Source organism: Hemibagrus wyckioides, linkage group LG29 (assembly GCF_019097595.1).
Source record: "Hemibagrus wyckioides isolate EC202008001 linkage group LG29, SWU_Hwy_1.0, whole genome shotgun sequence".
Classification (NCBI taxonomy): domain Eukaryota; kingdom Metazoa; phylum Chordata; class Actinopteri; order Siluriformes; family Bagridae; genus Hemibagrus; species Hemibagrus wyckioides.
Genome location: NC_080738.1, coordinates 3,859,837 through 3,886,592, shown reverse-complemented (window position 1 = coordinate 3,886,592; position 26,756 = coordinate 3,859,837). Strand labels below are relative to the sequence as shown.

Genomic DNA, 26,756 nt, shown 5'->3' with positions numbered 1-26,756 from the left:
ATTGAACACAAAAGAACACAAATTTACGTTGAGGGAAAATTGCACTGTCAGTGCAAAAGGGAGTGAGCCAAGAGTATTATCGGTGGTTAAAACACACTCCTGCAGCTGCGCTCTTGGCTGGAAACATCACAAGAAGCTTAAGCAAAGACATACTAAAAGTAATAAGTTCTGAAGTCAAAAAGCAATCACGCCTTCACAATGAAATCTTCATGGAGATGTACATGACACAGAACATTATAAGAGAATGTGACGACAAATTTTATCGCATGCCTGGGTACATACAGCACTTTCAAGTGGATCCCTTTGGAGTGCATTTGTATACAGAAACTGGAATCAGCATTTTGGTGCAACATCTGCGTTGAAAGGCTCCAGTAAGTTTGGATTTTGATGTAACAGGTAATGTGGTCACAAAAGTAATAATGCACCACCTCTTCCAGTAAGTGAAATGTTAACAAATGAACATTCCATTCCACCCATCACAAACTGGATCATGAAATTCTTACTGCAGGCATCACAATACACAAGACTACGAATCCATAAAGTAGAAACAGACTACAGCTGGGCATTAATGCAAAGTGTCCTCATTGGATTCAACAAAGAAAGTGTTGTTCGTTACCTGGAAAGAGCCTTTGCCATTTGCAGTGGAAAAAAAAAACTTGGAATGTAATTAGAAGCTTCACAGTTCCCCACCTTTGTTCAGCTCATATATTAAAAGCCATTGCACAGGTCACTGGAAGAAAAACTGATGACAAAGGACTGAAACAATTTATCATTTTCGGCTTTGCAAGGCTGCAGAACACAGCATCACTAGGAGAAGTAATGAACATTTTCAGACCACTATGCACAGTTTTGTTAGCAACCCACCTTACAAAGACTGTGCAAAAGAATCTTGCAGTTATAAAAGGATCATCAGAGAATCAGGGGAAGAAAATTATGAAGACTTGGAGAAAATCAGGGAGTGTGCTCTAACTGAAACAGATGAACAAAAAGGTCATGCATACACAATTCTGAGTAGATCTTCATTCTCCATTTATTTCAAAAAAGCAATTGATGAAGTCAAGGAAGCTCAGACAACTGAACAGGATCACAGTGAGTTTACAGAGGTTAACCCATACTTTTGCCCTGCAATTGTAAATTCTGTTGTTTCACACTATATAGGCATCATCCCCTTGTGGAGCCCCATGCTTCTCGGAAATGTACGGAGGTATGCAGTTGATGTAGAGGAGGCTGTTGAAGAACCATTTATGACAAGGGACACAAACTGCCATGTCGAAAACTGGTCTGGCATTGTAAAACAGCAGATTATATTAAAAGAAAGACGCCTAAGACCTGGAAATTTTGTCAGAAAGTTGTATCGTTCTATTCAAGGACGGTACATTGAACATGTCCTCCAGCATAATCTGACTGAAGAGCTAATATTGAAACCCCTTCAACCAAGACACATCAGTCAGTCTCAGGAGGGATGGTCCACAAGACCAAGAACAAAAGCTCAAAATTAAAAATCGAGGTATTTCACAGCTCTACATCGCATTCCATCTCCAAAAAAGCAAAATGCTGAGAAGAAAGAGAATGTTTTGATGACAAGGTTGAAAGAAAATAAAGCAGGATGATGATGAACAGCAGTATCAAGCATTCACAGAGGTACTAAAGACGTATATTTCAGACACTACATTTATTGAATAATTAAAGTCACACAATATAAAGAGGATGTAAGTGTAAATGTCATAATCAAATAAATTATGATTGCTAAGTTATGATTGCTGTCATTGTAGGTAAAGCCTGAGTGGAAGGACTCAACAGCCAAAAGTATCGTGACAGATGGACAGCATACTTCAGAAGAGGTAAAATAAAGAATCTGACTATTTATAGATGGAATCACACTAATTTACTGCAACAAATTATTTATTATATGTTTTTTGTTTATTTGTAGGTGCACTGGAGGTTTGTGGTAAGTGAAAATGTTTGATCATTGTATCACAGAATCTAATGTATTTAAAGTGTTTTGCAATTAACTCATATACATTATTAAGCCTTAAAATATGTCCCCAATGCTAAAATGAGTGTTTCTCATTGTACACCATGTTAAGTATATATTTCTTTTTGTATTTAACAGAGTTACTTTTTATATTAATGTTTATAATTATGTATTCCTGTAAATATAAATAAAAATAAAATGTTATACTGTTCAAATTAATTGTAATCTACATTTAAATGTTCTAAACCATTTATTATTAATAGAAGAATATTATGTAGTGCGTAGGACTGTATGTGTACATCAAATAAGATATTTATGGACACTATTCATTTTTCTTCAAGTATCTCAATGTAATTTCCAGCCAGATTTTTGTGGTCGATCCTCAGCGTGGAACAGATGAAATACAGGAAGCAAAAGAAGCAGCCCATCAATTTGGGTAAATCACTGAAATAAAAAAGAAAGTGTATAACACACATTTTAATGTTTTTACCTCATGTTTTGACAAATGGTAAACTCCTAAATCCACTTCAGAAAAATGTAAAAATGCCATAAAAGTTGAAACTCATAATAAGTTGATCAGCTGTAAATGTGTAATGCTTAACCAAACAACATTTTTTCAACAACAGACAGTACTTCAGGATGCGACTAAATAGACTTGGAAAGCAAGACTGGGTTAACAAAAAATGGACACCAGGCCAAATTAGACATACTTTCCAGGCAGATGCCACAAGCTGCGGAGTCTTTGTCATGCAGGTAATGTTTACATCTATGATTAAAATATATAATTTTATTAGTGAAATTTGAATGATATTGTAATAAACTGGTGGTTATAATTTGAATATAATTTTCATTCAATTACATTTTTGTAATTTATACCATTATTTTTTATTTCTGTTAAGCTGTTTGTGACCCCATGATAGGAGCAGCCTAAAGCAACAATCTAATAGCTAAACACAAATTATTTGTCATGCTCTAATCTAAGTAATAAACTGTAATAATAAGAAAAATGATTAAAGAAATGTTTAAATATGTACAAAACAACTAAAATGAAACAGGATTTTATCTTTTCCCCTTTCAGATGGCCATGATGACAGTAAAGGAGTTTCCACAAATTCCCAAGAAAATCACAATTGAGTCTTCACCAGAGTCAATTTTGTGTGTCAGGAAAGAGATGGCAGAGATCATTTTAAAAGGATCAGGTACTGTTCATTGTTAAACATTATTCTTGCTAATCATTTATATCAAAGGATTTAAACCAAAATGACACACTTTAATGTAAATTGTGTTAATTATAATGGTTGAAGTTTGAAAATGTATTTTTTTTTATTTGTTTGTTTGTTTGTTTGTTTTATTTAACAATATCCTTTTCAGAATCAAAAGATGGTTATTGTTCATTCTGTGGAAGTCTGGACTTACCCAGTTCAACTGCTAACTCACTTTGGGTAAGAAAAAACTTTCAAATTAATAATCTTTAATAAGTGTTCTGATTTTAATGAAATAGATAAAGTTTTAATTATGTTATACTGTGATTCCATGCAGATACAATGTGAGACCTGCCAAAGATGGTATCACATTCAGTGCCTTGGAATGAACAATGAGGAAATTCCAAGCAAAGAGACAAGCTGGAATTGTGAACACTGTGCTACTTGCAGTTTGCAAGTAAATAGCCCAAATTTGTTTACTTTAACCATACCTAACTTTTATTCTCCTCTCCTCTCAGGTACAGATTGCACACCTGAGATGCCAGTGATCCAGGATGGGTTCCCTGTGGAGTATGATTCCTCTCAATGTTTCTTCCTATTGCCTCTTGCCATCACAGGGAGTTTTTCCTTGCCACTGTCACCCTCTGCATGCTCATCAGGGACAATCTGTTCATTTTGATTTATACATATTTTTGCACACATTTCATACTCATGTCCCTTATTATCTTTTGATTCTGTAAAGCTGCTTTGCAACAATGAGCATTGTTAAAAGCAGTATATGAATAATTGAAATTGAATTAACATATTTCTCAAGTTGTACATTATTAGTGTTTTATTGATTAATTAAATACATTTGTTATAAAAGATTTAAATATATGTAAAATTGAGAAAGAAATGGATGTTTTTATATTTAATCTTTGTATGCCAATTAGAATAAATATTTAAAAAAACTTTAAAATTTCATAGTTATTTTCTATTCACAAAATATCCACAGAAAACATATGTTGTGACTGGCACTGATAATCATTCACTAATATAGAAACAAAATGAATAAAATCTAAAATTGCCAAATATACACTTAAAAATATCAAAAAGAGTCAAAGAGAGTCAAAGAAGCTTTATTGTCACTTGAGCCGTATATAGAAGATGCAGTACACAGTGAAGTGAAACAACGTTCCACCTGCACCAGAGGTGCTACAAAGAACAAAAACAAGTACATGTGACACAGACAAACATTGAGCTAAGCTAATAACTTAAGGTCAGGACATATAACGCCAGCTTTGTGCAGAATAATAGTGTTAACAGTGGGTGCAAGAGATACAAATATTAAAGTGACACATGTAAACAGGATCAATATAAAGTGATGTATGCATGTAAACAAGACAAATTTGTGCATATGTGTTGTCCGTGTCCAGCACAGTTCAGTTCTCTGTTGAGAACAGTTCTCGTGTGTGTGTGTCTCTCCGTGTCCAGCTTCAGTTCAGTTCTCTGTTGAGATAACTGATTGCCTGAGGGAAAAAGCTGTTCAACAGTCTGGTTGTGAGGGTCCGAATGCTCCGGTACCTCTTTCCAGATGGTAGAAGGGTGAAGAGTGTGTGTGAGGGGTCATCTACAATGCTGTCTACATTGCAGATGCAGCGTGTGGAGTAAATGTCCATAAGAGAGGGAAGAGAGACTCCGATGATCATCTCAGCTGCCCTCACCATCCGCTGAAGGGCCTTGCAATCCAAGACGGTGCAGTTCCCAAACCAGGCAGTGTTGCAGCTGCTCAGAATGCTCTCGATGGTCCCTCTGTAGAAGATGGTCAGGATGGGAGTTGGAAGATGAGCCTTCCTCAGCCTTTGCAGGAAGTAGATGCTGCTGGGCTTTCCTGGTGATGTAGATGGTGTTGAGTGACCAGGTGAGGTCCTCCGCCAGGTGAACAGCAAGGAATTTGATGCTCTTGACGATCTCCACAATGGACCCGTTGATGTTCAGTGGAGAATGGTCACTATGAGCTCTCCTGAAGTCAACAACCATCTCTTTTGTTTTCTCCACGTTATGTGTAAAATATGTTAGGGTCTAAGATAAAAAATGCCATGTGCAATTACAAAACAATAACTAATATACATTTTTAAATTCTGTCACTCAAAAATCTTGAGAAGCTACTATTTTTTTTTATTAAATATAAAATGCCTGAACTAAAGGATGTAGTAAGTGAATGAGTGGGAACTATTTATGGAGGTATGTGTGTCATGTCTATGTCTCTTTGTTGATGACTCTATTTTTTTTTTTTTAAATAAGAAAATAAAAAAAATAAAAAAGTAAAAATGGAGCTGTAAAACTAAAAGTATTAAATACATAAGGTGGAACTGTCCATGATAATATTAATACCATCTCTCCACCTGTTTAGGAAGGTACTGAATTTAAAAAAAAAAAAGGAAAGAAAATAATGAGTAAATTTTAAAACAAAAGGGTGTAGTAAGTAGATGAGGGGGAACTGTCCATGGTGGTATGAGTGGCATTTCTCCAACTCTTTTGGGTAAGACGCTATTGAATTTTTTAAAAATAAAAAATGTAGAAAAATGTAAAAAATGAGTGAACTGTAAAACAAAAGGGTGTAGTAAGTAGATGAGGGGGAACTGTCCATTGTGGTATGAGTGGCATTTGTCCATCTCCTTTGGTTAAGACGCTATTGAATTTTTAAAAAATCAAAAATGTAGAAAAAATGTAAAAAATGAGTGAACTGTAAAACAAAAGGGTGTAGTAAGTAGATGTATATATATATATATACATACATTGTTTCTACATTTTTGATTTTTTAAAAATTCAATTTGTTTGTTTATATATATATATATATATATATATATATATATATATATATATATATATATAATTTAAGAAATGGAATAGGCTTATCAAACAATTACATTATTTTGCTTGTTAAAGCCCTATAGTTTTAAATATATTTAATTATCATTCATTCCATTGTGTATGCTAATGTTTAAAATGGAAAAAAAAAATGTTGCTGCATTTTTGTTAAAAATTCATATTTTATCAGTCTGGCATTTCTAGTTGGCAACGTAGTTGTTTGATCCTTCAGACGCTGAACAGAAGGAAAAATCAATATCGTTCTACGCTTTTTGTCAGTGGGATGCACTTTGCGATAATCCCTAAATCATTCCTTGCGCCGTAGAGAACAATAGGGATTATGCTTTCAAAATTTGTTTAATGTAAGCGCTTACTCAAGAAAAAAGAGGGTGTAGCTTAAAGACTATGTAGAGAGGAAATATATGTATATATGTGTCTTATTTGCGGGTTTATTTAAGCAGCGATTGAAGCCGGAAATGCGAATATGCGAATGTAAAACTAACTTTACCGCGGTGTTTAGACTTCGGCAAATTACCTCATGAACCTCATCAAAGAAGTCTTCGAGTATCCGGTTTAGGAAAGGACATTTCCGTACAGTTGTAGGAATTACACCAGGGCTCTGATACTGCGGCGGATTTCGCTATCAAGTTCCGCACGCTCGCAGCTCAGTCTGGGTGGAATGAAACGGCATTAGTGGCAGTGTTTCGCGAGGGGCTCAACCGGGAATTGAAAGCCGAAATGGCGTGCAGAGACACTAACGCACTAACATTACCTTGTCCCAGTATATATCTACTGCCATTCGTCTGGATAATCTACGACGCCAGCGTTGATTTCCTGCCTCCGCGCTGCGTTCCTTGCCAAGCCGCTCAATGGAATACCAGTCATAGGGAGGAAGCTGCCGAGCCGATGCAACTGGGAAGATCACGCGTTTCAGAGGAGGAGCGCAAACGCCGCGTGCAGCTGCAGCTTTGTTTCTACTGCGGACAACCAGGTCACAGAGTCTTCCAATGCCCGGAGAAACCTAGCACCTCTCATGTAAAAATCGTGAAGTTGGCTTCTAAAGTTTCTCTTCCTGCCTACGTCATTCATAATAACTCGTTTTTCTGTCACAGTGCTGAGTGACTCCGGATCAGCAGTGAACCTTATCGACAGCAGCCTTGTACAGTGAGGGAAAAAATGATGTGATCCCCTGCTGATTTTGTACGTTTGCTCACTGACAAAGAAATGATCAGTCTGTAATTTTAATGGTAGGTTTATCTGAACAGTGAGAGACAGAATAACAAAAAAATCCATAAAAACACATTTCAAAAAAGTTATACATTGATTTGCATTTTATTGAGTGAAATAAGTATTTGACCCCTTTGCAAAACATGACTTAGTACTTGGTGGCAAACCCTTGTTGGCAATCACAGACGTCAGACATTTCTTGTAGTTGGCCACCAGGTTTGCACACATCTCACATCTCAAGGAATTTGGGCCCACTCCTCTTTGCATCCACAAACCATTTTCAATGCCCTGGCTGAGGGAAGGAGGTTCTCACTCAAGATTTAACGGCACATGGCCCTGTCCATCGTCCCTTTGATGCGGTGCGGTTGTCCTGTCCCCTTAGCAGAAAAACACCCCCAAAGCATAATGTTAATGGGGGTGGGGGGGGGGTCTTCTGGGAGTCATAGGCAGCATTCCTCCTCCTCCAAACACGGCGAGTTGAGTTGATGCCAAAGAGCTGGATGTTGGTCTCATTTGACCACAACACTTTCACCCAGTTCTCCTCTGAATCATTCAGATGTTCACTGGAAAACTTCAGATGGTCCTGTACATGTGCTTTCTTTAGCAGGTGGACCTTGTGGGCGCTACTGGATTTCAGTCTTTCACGGCGTAGTGTGTTACCAATTGTTGTCTTGGTGACTATGGTCCCAGCTGCCTTGAGATCATTGACAAAATCCTCCAGTGTAATTCTGGGCTGATTCCTCACCATTCTCATGATCACTGAAACTCCATGAGGTGAGATCTGGCATGGAGCCCCAGACCGAGGAAGATTCAGTCCTTTTGTTTCTTCCATTTGGAAATAATTGCTGTTGTCACCTTCTCACCAAGCTGCTTGGCGATGGTCTTGTAGCTCATTTCAGCCTTGTGTAGGTCTACAATCTTGTCCCTGACATCCATGGACAGCTCTTTGGTCTTGGCCATGATGGAGAGTTTGGAATCAGATTGATTGCTTCCTTCTGTGGACAGGTGTCTTTCAAACAGGTAACGAGTTGAGATTAAGAGCACTCCCCGAGAGTGCTCCTACTGTAATCTCAGCTTGTTACCTGTATACAAGACACCTGGGAGCCAGAAATCTTTCTGATTGATAGGGGATCAAATACTTATTTCACTCATTAAAATGCAGATCAATGTATAACTTTTCTGAAATGAATTTTTCTGGATTTTTTTGTTGTTATTCTGCCTCTCACTGTTCAAATACACCTACCATTAAAATTACAGACTGATCATTTCTTTGTCAATGGGCAAACGTACAAAATCAGCAGGGGATCAAAAAATTTTTTTCCCTCACTGTACATGAACTCGGTCTGTCTACCATTCCATGCACCCCGCCTTTAAAAGTTACTGCCACAGATGATCAACCCATTGGGAAAGCCCTCCTCACTCACCACACATCTCTCATGGAGTTACAGATTGGACTTTTTCATTGTGAAAAACTAAAATTTTTTATCATTTCCTTGCCCTCAAACCCTCTCATCCTCTGCCTTCCCTGGCTCCAACTTCATGACCTGATCATTTCCTGGAAGAAAGGGTAACTAAGTGGTCCACCTTGTGTCATAAGAACTGTTTTTGCTACCAGTTAACCCGTTCATGCCTATCATGTTGTTTCCCAAGATGGCACCCGTGAGTTCGGCTGCCATCACAACTGCTCCTACCACTTTTTCTTTGTTCTTGTTTTTTAAGTTAACTTTCAGTACAGTAATACCAGCTAATTCTTCAACATGGAGTACATTCGTTACAATAGAGTACAATACTCTTATTTCTATTGGTGTACAATGTACTCACAATTCGATGTTTTTAACCCTGGATCCAAGCTGGCTGAGTGAGATCCTAAGGGAGAACAAAGGACACGACCCGAAGCGGCGGCCCCGGGGGAAACGAGCTGGCGTCAGGAACAGGCTGAGAGCCCGTGCACACTGCACACCTCTGCCTAGCATTCTGCTCGCCAACATCCAGTCATTGGAGAACAAGCTCGATGACCTCAGGACCAGGGTAAAGTTCCAGAGAGACATTCGGGACTGCAATCTCCTCTGCTTCACCAAGACATGGCTGAACCCTGCGGTGCCGGACCACGCCATCCAGCCTGCCGAGTTCTTCTCGGTTCACTGCATGGACAGAACACTTCACTTGAGTTTACATCAGTCATAGTCAGCGCCGTTTATATTCCACCTCAGGCGGACACGGACACTGCTTTATGCGAGCTGCATGAAGCACTCACACTGCATCAGACACAACACCGGGATGCTGTGCTTATTGTGGCATGGGACTTTAACAGTGCCAACCTCAAACGTGCAGCACCAAACTTTTATCAGCACATCAGCTGCCCCACCAGGGGTGAAAGGACACTAGACCACTGCTACACAACAGTCAGAGACAGCTACAAGGCACAATCTCGCCCTTCTTTTGGAAAGTCTGACCACGCCGCCATCTTCCTCATGCCAAAATATAAACAAAGGCTCAAGCAGGAAGTTACGGCTCGGAGGGAGGTCTAACGCTGGATGGACTAATCGGTGGCTTCTCTGCAAGACGCTCTGGATGATGCAGACTGGGACATGTTTCAGCGCAGCTCTGATGACATCAACATGTTTACAGAAGCAGTTGTGGGATTCATCAGGAAACTAGCGGGTGATACAATTCACAAGACTATCATCAGAATGTTTCTTAATCAGAAGCCGTGGGTGGATAAATCCGTTCATGATGCTCTGAGATCCTGCTCCACTGCGTACAACACGGGGCTCACCAGCGGAAACATGGAGTTCATTGCTTCACTTAAAATGCTGCCATTGCCTTCCTGGTCTGCTGTCCTATAGAGATATAAGTGTTACAAAATAATAATTAATAAGCAAACACAGCCTGAGTTAAAATGCAACTCTAAAATAGTTTACTATTTTTAGTCCACATACCGTAATCCACAGTCAGATGCATGAGTCTCAATTACATCAATGTCGAATGCACCTCTGCACACAGGACACTCGGCAGTCTAAAAATAATAACTTAATATATTATACTAGACTAGCAATGTTGGTTAATATAAAGATACATACATAGAGAAATCTCACCAGCTCTGCCTGGTTTTCTGGGCACACTGGTGGCAAATGGTCCTGGGTGAAGGCTTCCTAGTAATAAAACACAAAACAGTAAGAAATAACTTCACTGTTTTACTCACAGCAAATTGTACTCAAAATCTGACACCAAGTGGAACCATCTTTCTGCAGATGGTGCATGAGGCTTTGGGCATGTTTTCAAATTCTTTTGCTTCTGCTGGTAATGGAGTGGTGTCAATTTGCTCTTGTAAAGGAGCTATGTACAGTGTACACTTTCCATTTCCACTCACTCCTTTTAGCTGCTACCCATTGTATCCATTTGAGTCAGGAGGAATAACAGCCAATTTGTGTTGCCCACCCCCACCTAGAAATGGAAAACAGCAGTAGTAACAATGGGAACATTTCAATTAGAAAGAGTTGGTGCTTTAGAGTAAGTGTATACAAAAGCAATACATACCTGTGGATTTGTGTAGCAACCAGCCACCAAAGATACTTTTAAGTCTTGGATATGTGTTCCAAAGCAAATCTGTCAACTTGTGTAACACAGTAACATTTCACATGAGGTTACTGGTTCAGTGTAACAAATAGAATGTATGAATTAATTCATTTCATCATACATACACATTTCAACAAAACTTAACTGTAGTGATGCCCAAGTCATATCTGTTTAACAAAATAAATAAACAAATAAAACATACCTCAATGTGTGATGTTTTCAGTTACTGTTAGTGAACATTTTCCAAGTCTAGCCAGTACAAGCTGGAGCTCCTCATCGCCTTTGGGTGTCTTTGGACGTTTATCAAGCAGAAAAAAGTTAACTAAAAAACTCTTTTGTGGTTGTGCATAAGGTGCAAAACATCTTTTGCCTTTGGCCTCTTTGCGGAAAAGTCCAGGAAATGATCTAAAATATAAAATGTCTGATTACCCATCAAGAAGGACAACTATGATACAGATTTGATACATTTTCAGTTGCTTACATCAGAATTGAGTTAACGATAAAAGGAACACTATGTTTTGCATCCCAAGGACGCACATACCTAGCCATTTCTTGATGCACTGACTGTCCAAAGCCACTGCGCTGGGGCCTCGTTACTACTTGTCCTGTCTGTTGAGGCGACTCTGTTTGGGCTCCCGGGCCCTCAGGAGACTGACTTGTATTTCCCTGTCTGACTGGCCTGACATTCCCTGACGAACTTAGCCTGATGTTCAACATCGACACAAGACTGTGTGCCGTGTTTAAAATATCTGCTAACTGAACCTGATACAGAAAGAAACTGATAAAGTTGTGTGCCTTAAAACTAAAAACATACTAAAGTCAGAAGTATGTTATCATCAGTGTCGTTAAGTCACCGTAAAGCACTGCTCTGGCCCACAATATAACGGCAACTAGCTTTAAAATGTAGTATTTAACGAGTATTCTATTAGAATAATGTTTAATGAGATACATAAGCTATTTACCTGATTTCGTCTCTGTTGCACTCTCCTCGTCTGCCATCTTGCCGCCTCCAAGTCAAACACAGTACGAACGCATGCACAGTTTGTGAAATCGATGTATCTTCTGCTCGATACATAATGCCTGCGAGCCCGTGACGTATTTTTGACAGTAAAGTCACGGTTGTCAATTCGTATTCATAAAGGAGAAACCCCAAGCATAAAATTGCACTTTGTATTATTATTATTTTAGTTTTTTTTTTTTTGGAATCGTATTCTCACATAAGAACATGCACTACATATTTTATGTGTGATTTGACTTATACGAGAAACCACAAAACCACATTTTTGTGTACATTTTATTCATTTATGCACAACCTTAGGCCAGTATGTATGAATGTTTATTAATACACGCATGTCTTTTTTGACAGCAACCTTACCCCATACTTTAGTTTGTTATATGTGAATATAATGACCTTTATGTTTTAGGAATTTTCTGAAAAAGAGAGGCGATGTTGATGACAGAGCTACATGGACAGTAGAAACCCTGCAACACAACAAGCAGAGAGATGGTAGCAGTTGTGGAGTTTTCATTTTGAAGGTAAATGTTTTAAATACTTTCCATTGATGTGTTTAAACCTATTCCATCTGTTGTGTCCAGATGTTGGTTGTGCAGAAGGAATCATAAGCTACTGTATCATTGCTGTGTGTTATTTGTTGTTTGTTGTTGTGTACAGTGACCTTGATTGACCCGAAAGGCACATTTAAATAAAAGTGCTTCAGCTCTTCAGTTCTTCAGCTTTAGCTCTGTACCACTGCACATTGCATGTCATGGTGGATTGCATGCCCATGCTGAACTGAATAGATTCATGCTGAACCTCAGCTCAGAACTGAAGATATGTACTCACATGGTGACAAATTGAAAATATTATATCCTGATTGATTCTTATCTGCAGTTTGCTGAACATCTCCTTTCAGTGGGAGACATCAGTGGAGTTCAGATGACTTCAGATTTTGTGACGTGCCAGATTGGAAATAGCCTGGACCCTCCTGGAATTTCAGGGTGGGCTCTAGAGTAATGAAATATCCACAATAATCATCTAATGGTGTTGCCTCAGTGTGGAATAAAATTCTACTGTACTCACTACAAAAATCTGACTCCAGCTCCACACCGACCCGACAGCTCAGTCTGAGTGAGACTCACAGTCAACTAGGCCTCCAAACTAAATAAGCCAATCAAGCAGACTAGATGAATGTAGATAAGAGATTTTATTTGTAATCAGTGCTGACACAAGAATTGAGATGCTCACACATGAACGTCCCAACAACCTCTCCCTGGGGAACTCCAACTACAGCCTTTATATACATTTCCCTTATCTCTCCAATTTAACACGTCACTGGTTCTTTACTGAGACAATCCCACCCATTTTCTTTTTTTGGACCTTTTAGGTTCTTTTTTACACCATTATCTTTGAATTTACAACTTTTCAAATACCATTATAATTAAACTTTCCTAAATCATTATATTAAAAATTGGGCGTTTCCGCCCCCACCAGTGGGATTGTCTTCGGCCTCACTCTCTCCAACACCTCATTCTTCCTCAGGAGACAGCATGGGTAAGTTCTGAGTTCTTCAGGGGCCAACACCCTTTCTTTTTTTATTTTTCTACATTACACTCTACACTTCATGGCTTTTCTGATTTATCCGCTGTCTTCTATGCATGTACTCTAGACATTTCACCTGGTACCACCATCGCCGTCCAGCACACGCTGCGTTTGCTTCATAATGAGATCACTGCCGCTCAAGGTACCAGTGGAGTGAAGATTGACCATGATAATCTAGGGTGCGTCTCTGCCACTGATTGGTCCAAGTTTGGAAAGCCTGGTACTGCAGAGAAGGCCTGCCAGACTGACATCATCGATACAGCTGCCTGTTCTCCAAAGCCCTTGCAGCCTGTATGCAAGGCCCGTGACAGAGCTACATGACGCGTTAAACCCTATATTGTTCTTAAGCTCAAACGATCTAATGAATTAACCTTACCTGAGAACTCACTCCTGCTGTCCCCTGATTATTTCACACAACATCAAACACACACCTCATACATATTTCCTCATTTACAAAATTATCTCCCACACTCAGTCACGCATATTTCATGATAGAAGCACAAAAAGTTTATGGGAACTTGTGTTTGTTTAGGCAAGGCATCGGACTACTGTGTCATTTGCTCCATGTTGGAGTGTGATGCTGACAAAAGCCTAATTAAAATGGTAAATCTTTGCATTAAATACATACAACAAAATCTATGTAAAGTTGGATTACTTATCAAGGGTTACAGTGTTACACACATGTACACATAAAAGCACACACTAACAATTGCAGTTAAGTGTAAATTGTTATGCACATGTATTTGGACAAACTGTACAAATATTTAGATTTTTTCCTGTCTGCAATAGATTCTCTCATATTGCTAATTTATTACTTTTTTATACTTGTAGGTGCAGTGTGACCGGTGCAGTGTGACCAGTGCAGTGTGACCAGTGCAGTGTGACCGGTGCAGTGTGACCAATGGGCAGTGTGACTGATGGACAGTGTGACCAGTGCAGTGTGACTGATGGACAGTGTGACTGATGGACAGTGTGACTGATGGACTGTGTGACTGATGGACAGTGTGACTGATGGACAGTGTGACTGATTGACTGTGTGACTGATGGACAGTGTGACTGATGGACAGTGTGACTGATTGACTGTGTGACTGATGGACAGTGTGACCGGTGCAGTGTGACTGATGGACAGTGTGACTGATGGACAGTGTGACCAATGGACAGTGTGACTGATGGACAGTGTGACTGATGGACAGTGTGACTGATGGACTGTGTGACTGATGGACAGTGTGACTGATGGACTGTGTGACTGATGGACAGTGTGACTGATGGACTGTGTGACTGATGGACAGTGTGACTGATGGACTGTGTGACTGATGGACAGTGTGACTGATGGACAGTGTGACTGATGGACTGTGTGACCGGTGCAGTGTGACTGATGGACAGTGTGACTGATGGACAGTGTGACTGATGGGCAGTGTGACTGATGGACAGTGTGACTGATGGACAGTGTGACTGATGGACACACTTTCACTGTGCATATTTTGATCCTAAGGATCAGTTTGATTTGAATGATTTCATTTGTACAAAGTGTTTGTGAAACACATTTTCTTTTTCTTTTTGGTTAATCTACAACTAAATATTTGGGTACCAGTTGTAATTTTGTGTGGTCAGTTTGTCCAGTTCCACCACAAAATAACTTTTGGTTCATTTATTTGGTCTCTATTCTCACTTCACAGTGGGGGACCATGCATTTCACACCTAGGCCTTCACTGGTGTCCTTCCTGAATTAATCCACCTCTATACCATCATTATGACGCCACCATGAGCGTCGCTAGGCCATTTTCTACTCAGCCCTCCTAAAATTCTGCGATTCTCCATAAACTCTACACAAATTGGTGATCTCCTCAGTCCCCTTTAAACTTCATATGGAAACAGCAGCAGACTTCGGCTCTTCCCCGACTTTCATCGTGTTCTTCAATCCGCAGACCGTGACATCACAGAGTGAGGATCAGAGGACGTGTGTGTGTGTGTGTGTGTGTGTGTGTGTCTGTGTGTGAGTGTGAAATCAGGAAGTATTGTTTAATACTCAAATGTTATACACATCTATGCAATACAGTGAAATGCAATATGTTTACCATCCTACCCTGTTAGTCAAACCATTATTTTATTTATTTATTTGTTTATTTATTTATTTTTTACTATTATACCCTCAAATGAAAATTCTAGAATCGCCCCTGGACGCCACGGCAATAGATACTAATCACCCATTAAATAACAAAGTAAAAAAGACATTAGTCTACAGTATTTCACACCTCAAAAGGAATAGTCCATTTTATTACAGTTACTTTTTTCAAAAAAGACATTCTAGATGAATTATGCAGCAAACTGCAATCTCCAGAGGACGCAGCATCCGAAATGAGACGCAGTGAATATAGAAACAATGTTTATGGGCGGGTCGCTGCCTCTGACTACTCCAACTATCCAATCAAAAGACGGGAAATTGCTGACGTAATTGTATGCCTGCTGGATGGCCCCAGTGACGCCAACTCGAAATCTGATTGGTTAAGGTAACAATTTCATTAACACTTATTTTAAGTTCCGGGCGCCTGCACTATTGATTCTGAAGGCCTTAAGGCAGATTTCTTTCACCCTGGCAACACATGATGTCATCCACTAGCTGAAATATGATTGGATAAATACTCTTATCATAAATATACACTACTGGAAGCAGCGCAACCGAGAGAAACGCTATGAAATGTAGAGAATAGACTATTGGGAATAATTTAATACACATTCATGAAAAAATATATTAAATATATTAAAATGCAAGTCAGTGATTCAGATCACTGCTGTTTAGTCCAGCAGAGAAGGACTTACTGACCCTGACGGTCCACCACTGTCACTTCACCCCATAAAACTGTGCTACCCTGACGTGGGGTAGGATTTCTTTATGTAGTGCACTTCAGTTCGAAACTCCCCGTTTATATGGCTAGGATTTTCTGATAAAGTAGGAAAAACCGATGGTTCTAACTATCATTTTGCGCTCCGGTAGGAAAATCTGATAATGTAGGATAAACTGTTAGAACACCGGACATCCTCTCCCCCCACCCCCAAGTGTACATCGTCACACTAGCAGACAAACACTGCACACGGCAATGGCCGTGTTCCAATTACACCACCATGGTGTTTAAAGTGCACTACACACTGTATATATGGAAACCATTTACTGCACTATTTAGGGCACTTGCATATAGGGTAGGAAGATATTTCAGATTCAGCCATTGAAAGAGACTGACGCACTCAATTCTCGAAAGTGAAAGTATGGAGACTGTTCAGGTTGCCAGTTACGTATTATTCAAGATCTATTAATAAAATCTAGTAATGTGTTTTTATTTGGTTTGTATTTTTTTTTAAAAAAAGGAGAGAGAAATGTTTAATCTTTATGATAATAATGCCGGGAGAATATATAAACTTGACAAGGGAACAAAAAACAAGCTACATTTTTAGAGATGGAGGAAAAGACCAGGAAAATGGATGGATAAATAAATACACGTCGTTAATTGATAAGTTCATTGTGAAATGGCTAGAAAGACTAATTGGAAGGATAATTAGCTAGGGAAACGGGTGAAACATGGGAGATGATCCAGTGAAGGCTGAGAGTGAGGAAAAGTGATGATGGAATGAATAAAATGATGGAATGAAGATCAGCAGTTTGCAGATATAAACTAAAGGCTTACCACAAGAGGCAAAAATTACAAAAAGTAATGCTTTCTTAAACTGTGGATGGCCATGGTTGTGTCACTGTCAGTATCAGTGCAGACACTGCATTGTTCTTTGTGCTTCTGTTTTCATGCAATTGACAAGAACACCATTTTAGAGGGAGGTTTAGTGTTTTGTATAAATTCAACAGTGTGTAACTGAATATCACACGAGACGAAGGAGAAACTGTGATTTTATTTTTTTGACACGCATCACGTGTCCTCTTTATTGCCATACCTCCAAGTTTAGTCAACTACAGCAGTTTCTTATGTTACCAAAAGTCACATGAATAAATTCTTTAAAAAAAGAATGATCTCCTTTTCTTTTTTTTAGTTGCTGTATGTGGGCACAAGTCCTTTTTCAACTGCAATTTGTTGCCCGCCTGTGCATTCCTTCCTGTGGGAGAGTTTAAAGCAGACTTTCTTTATGGGAGTTTTGATGTAACTGGCAACCCACTTCCTCTTCGCACCAACGCGCCCTGGCAGGGTAAGTAAAGAGAAAAGGGCGTTTGTATTCTTTATTTTAGCGATGTACTGAAATACTGCCTTATGTGCTGTTTTCTACCGTACAAAGAGATTGTATTCAGGACAGAAGCTGTAACCTGGAAAGTTAAAATAAATAGATTAAAGATGGTTAGCGTGACATTGCCAGATCTTGTTTAGGCCCAGGGGCGTCGCTGGGGCTATTCATTCGGGGCTTTTTTCCCCCGGAGTGTAGAGGAATTAAGTAAATGTTGTTCGGTTTAGTTGAGCGCTGTTGCCGTTTACTGTACGGGATTTTGACTGACATCTCTCCACACACACACACACACACACACACACACACACACACACACACAGGCCAAAATACCGCGAGAGTGTGCGCTGGAATATGGGCTAGAACTGCTCTCGCGATACTTTAATGTCCTACACCTTTAATGTTCACACCACGTGACTAAAACACCTTACAGCCCTTGACCAGGAGAGCAATAAAAATATCAGAAAACACAACAATCTTATTATTCAGATAAAAGTCTAACTAATAATATTTAATGTAAACACAGTTGATAAAAGTTGGCTAACAAATGTATGTTGTGTCACAAAGGAGGCCCACTGTCTCTGATTCTGAAAACCCCTGACATATAGGACCCTTTAGAATATTATTCCATACCCAATATGTACAAATGCCTTAAATTAAATAAGCCTAAAGATAGATCTAAATAAAATATAAACTGTTAAAGCACTAAGACATTACAGTCTGAACATCATGACTTTCTATTATTCCACTAATGCAGTATTTAAGTTAAAATACAGACAGGACTTAGGTGAACAATGGACCAGAACAGACTCCATCATTCAGCTGTTCTGTCTATTGATAAAGGAATTCTCAGCACTAGAAATACTAGTATGGTAACTGACCGTTTTACTCAAGTCCAGTCTCGGAGATACTCTCTGATGAGTCCACCCTCAAAGAAATAGGATAGAAAAGTCACCAAGAGCATGAAGTAGACAAGATACAAGCAGCAGGAGAGATGAGGGAATGAGAGATGAGAGGACAATAAGAGAAGAGAAGAGAAGAGAAGAGAAGAGAAGAGAAGAGAAGAGAAGAGAAGAGAAGAGAGGCAAAAAAGAAAGAAAGAATAATACATACAGTAGTGGCAGCATAAATAAGGAATAAGAGGTGTATAATACAGATTATTGTAAAATAATAATTAAAATAATAAAGGATCTATAATATTGCATGGCATACCTGTGAGAGAGAAAATGTAATGAATTAATGAACTCCGTTTTCAGTTGCAGGACTCTGAAATGATGGGAGGAGTCAGAAAAAAGATTGAATGAAATTTTATGAAGTTACATAGTATTTGTGTTAATTTGTGTTTATTATTAAACAATATTACATAAAAATGCCCTTACAAAACGTGTTATTCTTGCTTACCCCCTGTCCCTAATTGCCCCCTGATGTTTTGGCCTCGGCCCCTGATGTTTGCAAATCCTAGAAATGCCCCTGGAACTACGTAACTGATTGTAGTTCAGATGAATTAAATTAAATAATGAATCTTTTAATTGTACACACACTTGATTTGGCTGGAGATCTGTATGTGTTTACATCTAAATCATTTAAATTAGCTTCAGCTGGGAATGTTTAGATTTTTAACATGTCTCTGTCATTAATGCATGTTTACCTCAAATCACATCCATTTATTGTTTATACTGAGTTCCTTTACCAAAAACTCCCTAATGGTCATGAAAATAAAACCTAAAAATAACCATTAGAGAACGTTCCTAGAAGGTTATTATTTGGTTTTGAAAAAATAATCAAAGGGGAATCCTGTGCTAATGTTAGGAGAAGGTTCTGTGTTTGCTGGCTCTCCTGTTTGGGGAATAAGTTGCTCCCCATTTCAACAAGCAGGGAATTATCAGCCCTAGGAGAAGTAGTGTTACTAATAGAACAATGTAGAGAGTGTCTAAAATCTTTTCCCACTACACTCTTACAGACTGACATAAATACACCTATTTTTAATGATTTATTTTCAGCAGTCAATCCATCATTGATAAACTAACCAGAACCACAGAGAGAGAGAGAGAGAGAGAGAGAGAGAGAGAGAGAGAGAGAGAGAGAGAGAGAGAGAGAGAGAGAGTGTGTGTGTGTGTGTGTGTGTGTGTGTGTGCGCGTGCGCGGCTGCGTCACTGCCCCTCCCCCTCTGCAGAATAAACCGTTAGACGGAAGTGAAACTCAGCTGCTCCATTTTGTTACGAGAGGAAAATAAAATATTCCAGGAGTAAAAGCTAAAGCTCTGATATATAAACGCTCTAAATGAAGACGTTTAGAGTTAATATAAGGAGTTTTGTTGGTTTGTACTGAAGTTTTTAATGTACACAGGTTGTTTTATGACTTGATATCGTGTGTATAGTGTTTGATTTAACACACCGATGTTGGAGTGAAGTAAACGTGTGTCCTGCTGTAATCTGGAGAAGGAGACATGACCTCCAACATGAGTGTGTCTGGAAAACAGGACTTAAAGAAAGACGAGAGGTCAGTAACTTTTACATTCACCAGCAATAAATACACACCGTCTCATGGGAACAGATCTGTATCTCTAAACACTCACTAGTTAACACAGGAACTAAACTTTGGTTTAAGGGGTTTAATAGCAGTGAATAGATCACTGATCTGATCTAAGAACAGTTTAGAGAAATCATTCAGTGAGAGAAGAGTAAAAAGGACTGTGTAATGTGGAGCAGAAGAGCAGCATAGCTTTGAGTCAGTGAACTCGACAGGCTTTAAGACCCAGCGGAGTCAGTTCTCTGTGATTGGGACTCCTGACCTCAGTGTAATTCCTGAGGTATGAGGCGTGTCTCCTGTTTGAAGAAGTGTGCAGACTGGAGCTGAATTAAAAAGATGGAATTATTGGTGTTTAATGATCAACACAGTGTTTAACAGTGCTGAGACAGCAGAGGATTAATTATTGCTGATATTTCTGTTGGAATTCTAGAATGATGGAGGGAAAGAGATCAGACTCACCAGAACCCAGCTGTGTGTCCATGAAGAGTGACGAGTCAATGGATCATCCAATTCACTTCAGAGACAGAGACAGTTCTACTGATGTGAGGTCAGTATAGTGAGGTGTTTTACAGCAGTGTTCCACCTGATCAAACTCACTGGTCTCATTATGAAGCCCTTCATGAGCTTTATCAGGTGTTGAAGCAGTAAAACACTAAACTGTGCAGTGCTGCAGCTCTCGGTCCGGCAGTGAGGACAACTGCTTTAAGAGGTCAGTTCAGCCTGCAGTCCCTGAGCTGGAGGGTCTGTGGTGCTACAGAAGAACATTTACACCTGGGATATTAATGACAATATAAACCATTTTATTCATTAATTCAATCATTTGTTTCTAAACATGTTAGTGTCAGTGATGAAATCCTGAAATCAGTGTATTGTGTTAAGAGGATAGTGTTAAATATCTGTCTCTGTATTTATTACTGTGATTTCTGCAGCTATGAATACATATAGTCCATATTACATGATGTGTTTTATTTGTTCACAGACCACAAAAGAAGAAATCAAACATCAGCAGAAATCAGCTGGACTCCATATTCAAGGTGTGTGTGTGTGTGTGTGTGTGTGTGTGTGTTTTGTAGTGTTTAATGTGTGTGTTGTCATACCTTGTCATTTCTTGATGTCCAGTAGAATTATGGGTAATCACTTGAATGAATAATTAGAATTTCAGTTGTAACTAAAGGCAAGAGGAAGAGACTTTTATTATTTTCATAATCAAAATCATTAACAAAGCACCATTCACTGTGTAAGATTCTAATATTTAGATCTGTTCCTGTGTGTTTCTGACCAGGAGCTGGAACACAAAGTCATCACTCTGATAAAGAATGAGCTGAAGAGGTTTAGGAAGCTCCTGAGTCCAGATTACCCAGCATGCACTGAGAGGGAGGTGGAGGATGAGGAGGATCTGCACAGTGTCAGAGAGGGAGCTCTGAAGATCACACTGCACTTCCTGAAGAACATGAAGCATACAGATCTCGCTAACACACTGCAGAACAGTAAGAGCTCTGAGCCATGGCTTTATTCCATCAGGTTCACTTTAGAGAGAGGAAATAGTTTTAGATATGAAGACTTTTAGTTTGAACTTTGATTTTAGTATCATGTACATCTGCTGCTTTTCTGTTCTGTTGATGGTCCAGCTTGTGGTCACTCTGTACAATGGTCCTGTTCCTTCAATAATATTTAGTAGATGAATCAGGAATGAACAGCAGCATTTGAAAGAATTTTACATTTTATATAGTGCTCAGTGATTCTGCATTAAAACATGTTATTACTGTTTATTAGAACTCGCCTCTGTGTATCAGACAAAGCTGAAATCCAACCTGAGAGACAAGTTTAAAAGAATTAATGAAGGAATCTCACAGCATGGAAGATCAGCACTTCTGAATGAGATCTACACAGAGCTCTACATCACAGAGGGTTGGAGTGGAGACGTCAATAATGAACATGAGGTGAGACAGATTGAGACAGTGTCCAGGAGACAAGCAACACAGGAGAAACCCATCAACTGTAATGACCTCTTTAAAGACAAGTCCATCAGAACTGTGCTGACTAAAGGAGTTGCTGGAATTGGAAAAACAGTCTCTGTGCAGAAGTTCATTCTGGACTGGACTGAAGGAAAATCAAATCAGGACATCACCTTCATGTTTCCACTTCCCTTTAGAGAGCTGAATCTGATGAAGGAGAAAAATCTCAGTCTGATGAATCTTCTTCATCACTTTTTCCCAGAAATACGAGAACTAGAATCAATAGACTGTGACTCCTACAAAGTGGTGTTGATCTTTGATGGTCTGGATGAGTGTCGACTTCCTCTAAATTTCCAGAAGAATGAGAGATTGTGTGATGTGACAGAGTCAGCCTCAGTGGATGTTCTGCTGACGAACCTCATCAAGAGGAATCTGCTTCCCTCTGCTCTTCTCTGGATAACCTCTCGACCAGGAGCAGCCAATCAGATCCCCCCTGAGTGTGTAGACCAGGTAACAGAGGTACGAGGGTTTAATGATCCTCAGAAAGAGGAGTACTTCAGGAAGAGGATCAGTGATCAGAGCCTGGCCAATAAAATCATCAGACACATGAAGTCTTCAAGAAGCCTCTACATCATGTGCCACATCCCAGTCTTCTGCTGGATCTCAGCCACTGTTCTAGAGAGAATGTTGGGTGAAGCAGAGAGTGGAGAGATCCCCAAGACTCTGACTCAAATGTTTACACACTTCCTGATCTTTCAGATCAAACACAAGGATGAAAAGTACCATCAGAAACATGACCCCTGATCCTCAGCAGACCAGAGAGAGTATCCTGGCACTGGGAAAACTGGCTTTCCAGCAGCTGGAGAAAGGAAACCTGATCTTCTATGAGGAAGACCTGAGAGAGTGTGGCATTGATGTCAGAGAAGTGTCAGTGTACTCAGGAGTGTGTACCCAGATCTTCAGAGAGGAGTTTGGGCTTCACCTGGGGAAGGTGTTCAGCTTTGTACATCTGAGTGTTCAGGAGTTTCTGGCTGCTTTATACGTGTTTTTCTGCTTTAAATTTAGAAAGACAAATGTGCTTGTGGAGCAAAGCACTGGACATTTTAATTTCTTCAGAAATCCAAACATGTCTGATCTCCTCAGGAGTGCAGTGGACAAGGCCTTACAGAGTGAGAATGGACACCTGGACCTGTTCCTCCGCTTCCTTCTGGGTCTCTCACTGGAGTCCAATCAGACTCTCTTACGAGACTTACTGCCACAGACAGGAAGTAGTTCTCACAGCAAACAGGAAACAGTGGAGTACATCAAGGAGAAGATCAGGGAGAATCCATCTCCAGAGAAATCCATCAATCTGTTCCACTGTCTGAATGAACTGAATGATCATTCTCTAGTGCAGGAAGTACAGACTTACATGAACAAAGGATATTACAGCTGTCTCAGTGGATCCAGACTCTCTCCTGCTCAGTGGTCAGCTCTGGTGTTTGTGTTACTGACCTCAGAACAGGAGCTGGATGAGTTTAATTTGAGGAAATATGATCCATCAGAGGAATGTCTTCTGAGACTGCTGCCAGTGGTCAAAGCCTCCAGAAAAGCTGTGTGAGTATTTTTATTTATAAATGTATTACTGCATGGTTTGTTATTTTAATGTAACACTGAACTGCACTGTTTGGATTAATGCTTGTTAATAGTTCCTCTAATCCTCTTTAAACAAACCTCTGGTACTTTTACAGAAGATTGTTTCACTTTTTACACTAACACGTCATGTCTGCACTGAGGGCTGGGCCATATGGACAAAATCTTATGGATCAGGATATGAATCATTTTATATCTTTATATTTTTATAGATGAATCATGATATATTAAGCTTTCTCTAAAATTTATATAAAAATCTGTACAAAATAACTGCATGCATTTAAGAACTAAACACATTTCTGAAGTAAACAGCAGTGAAAGACACTTTTTCTTTTCTCTGTTTATTCTGAAAGTGACATTGAACAGAACTCTCACAAATGAGAAGAAGAAAAACATCAAGCTGTCAAAATGGGATCAATATGAATAGAAAATATAAAAAGTAAATATTAAACACTCTGTTCACCTTCAAGTACCTGTTTAGGTTCAAGTTCCTCATCTTTTGTTCTGTGACACAGTGTTGTGGAGAGATTCACTCTGTCATGCTTTTATTTCTTCCAATTTTTCACATTTTCTTCCTAATTTAATCACGGCTGATTCCCACCATCTAACTGGGAACAAAATACTGAACTGGACCATACTGGAAAGAGTCAAGTTGGATTTTCTTTAAATAGTATAAATTAGTAACAGGGCCATTTGGAACAAATAGTACATTTTTATTACATTTCCTTTCTTATACTCTTTATTTAAAAGAATCATTGTTTATTTAAGAAAGAGATTCTTACTTTTTTGCACATCTATATTTTCCAAAATCCATTCTAATAAATAAAACATTATAAATCTATATTGCTAATAAAATGATTTTCTTGAGTGTAATTTTGAAAGAATAAAATTGCCCAGCCCTTACCACCTTCTGAGACAAGACGAAAAAACCAACTCTATCTTTTCACACTGTTCCTGTAAATTAACACACTTGCTGCAACTGACCAGTTCCATATGTATGACCACACACAGGCTCCCATGACTGGCTTTACCTTGTTTAATTACCTGGTTTAGTTTGAACAAATCAACCTTTTTCTTTAGTTTGGATCTGTTTGGACGTATGTGAAGACTCCACCTGTACTCGGGTCCACACCAAACACCTGAACCAGTGTGTGTGTAAAATCAGAGGTCTCCAGGTGACAGATTTGTACCTGTACGAGCACAGAGAACAACACACACCAACTGTTTTACCGTCTCTGTGAAATTCAGCATATAACTCAGTGTAAAGTACGACTAGTATTGGCATGTTATTAACTGCTAGTGTACAGCTCTATAATTCTTTATTTTCTGTAATAAAATGCACTGGATCTGCAGTGTTGGGTGTAGAAACTTGAACACAGATCAGAGTGTAGTGTTTGTAGGCTGCTCGCTCTCACCTGTGTGTGTTATGTACATGACCTAATGGTCTTCTAATAAATTGTAGCTGAGAGATTGTGGAGTTCAGAAAGACGTCCCTGCTCCTGTAAATGTCCTGATGTGGTGTCCTGTCCTCTGATTTCTGTGTGTGAGAGAAACACACTCACATTTCTGTTACAGCTTCAACTTTAGCTGGATTATGGCTGTGTGTGTGTTTGAGATCAGTGTTCTGATATTTCATCATTTCTCTTCCAGTCTGTGTGTGTGTAATCTGACAGAGGAAAGCTGTAGAGCTCTGTCCTCAGTTCTCAGCACAAACTCCTCCAGTCTGAGAGAACTGAACCTGGGTTACAATAAACTGCAGGATTCAGGAGTGAAGCTGCTCTCTGCTGGACTGAAGAATCCACACTGTACACTGGAGATACTGAGGTACACACACACACACACACACACACACACACACACACATATATATACTGTACACACACACACACATACACACACATCAGAGTTTTAATAAACACAGCAACCTCCAGTTCTCATCTGTTGTAAGTGTAATTGTAGAGATCTGATATATTGTCATTGTTGTGTGTGAGATGGAGAGTAAATGTAGTGTATATAAAGATTTTGTGTAGTTCATGTTTTCAATGCTAAAACTGAGTGTGTTAAGTGTGAGAAGGTTTTATTTCTTGCAGGATGTGGAACTGCAGTATTACAGATTACAGTTCTGAAGTCTTCTCCAATGACCTATTATTACCAAATACTTACAAAACTTCACTAATCCATGAAAATAAAATAAAGAAATTTCCTCAGGCTTGGATGAGAAGAAACAACCGGCTTTATTTTTATCAAGACGATCTTTAACAAAAATAACAGCAAAATGTCTCTCAAGTACACAGCATCAGCCCCGACGTGGTCAAGTGCACCCCCCCACCCCCCGTACAAAATCCCCTCTATTTATACTGACATCCTTACCCCTCCTATTAGTCTCATGATTGTTTTTACTGGTTAGGAAACGTTTCTCACACCCTGTGGATCCCAATCACTGACCTTCTGTGTGTGAGAGAAACACACTCACATTTCTGTTACAGCTTCAACTTTAGCTGGATTATGGCTGTGTGTGTGTTTGAGATCAGTGTTCTGATATTTCATCATTTCTCTTCCAGTCTGTGTCAGTGTAATCTGACAGAGGAAAGCTGTAGAGCTCTGTCCTCAGTTCTCAGATCAAACTCCTCCAGTCTGAGAGAACTGAACCTGAGTGACAATAAACTGCAGGATTCAGGAGTGAAGCTGCTCTCTGCTGGACTGAAAAATCTACACTGTACACTGGAGTTACTGAGGTAAACACACACACACACACACACACACATATATACTGTACATACACACACACACACACACACATGTACTGTACACTAGAGATACTGAGGTGTACACACACACACACATACACACACACACACACACACACACACACACATACTGTACATACATACACACACACACATACTGTACACTGGAGATACTGAGGTACACACACACACACACACATACACACACACATACAAACACACATACTGTACATACACACACACACAAAC

General features: G+C 39.3%; 1 protein-coding gene, 1 long non-coding RNA gene and 1 pseudogene across 3 annotated transcripts in view; 1 reads left to right on the top strand and 2 right to left on the bottom strand.

The window, feature by feature from the left end:
- Nucleotides 1-26,756, bottom strand: part of LOC131348988 (NACHT, LRR and PYD domains-containing protein 3-like) — a 412,464-nt gene that overhangs the window by 270,674 nt on the left and 115,034 nt on the right. The gene's annotated exons all lie outside the window — the stretch shown is intronic.
- Nucleotides 9,100-10,478, bottom strand: LOC131349022 (uncharacterized). The gene is made up of 3 exons (XR_009204023.1): nt 10,350-10,478; nt 10,194-10,270; nt 9,100-10,094 (listed from the first exon to the last, which is right to left on the bottom strand). It is a non-coding gene; the product is annotated as an uncharacterized LOC131349022 (long non-coding RNA).
- LOC131348986 (NACHT, LRR and PYD domains-containing protein 3-like) overlaps nt 19,813-26,756 on the top strand; it is a 333,823-nt pseudogene continuing 326,879 nt past the window's right edge.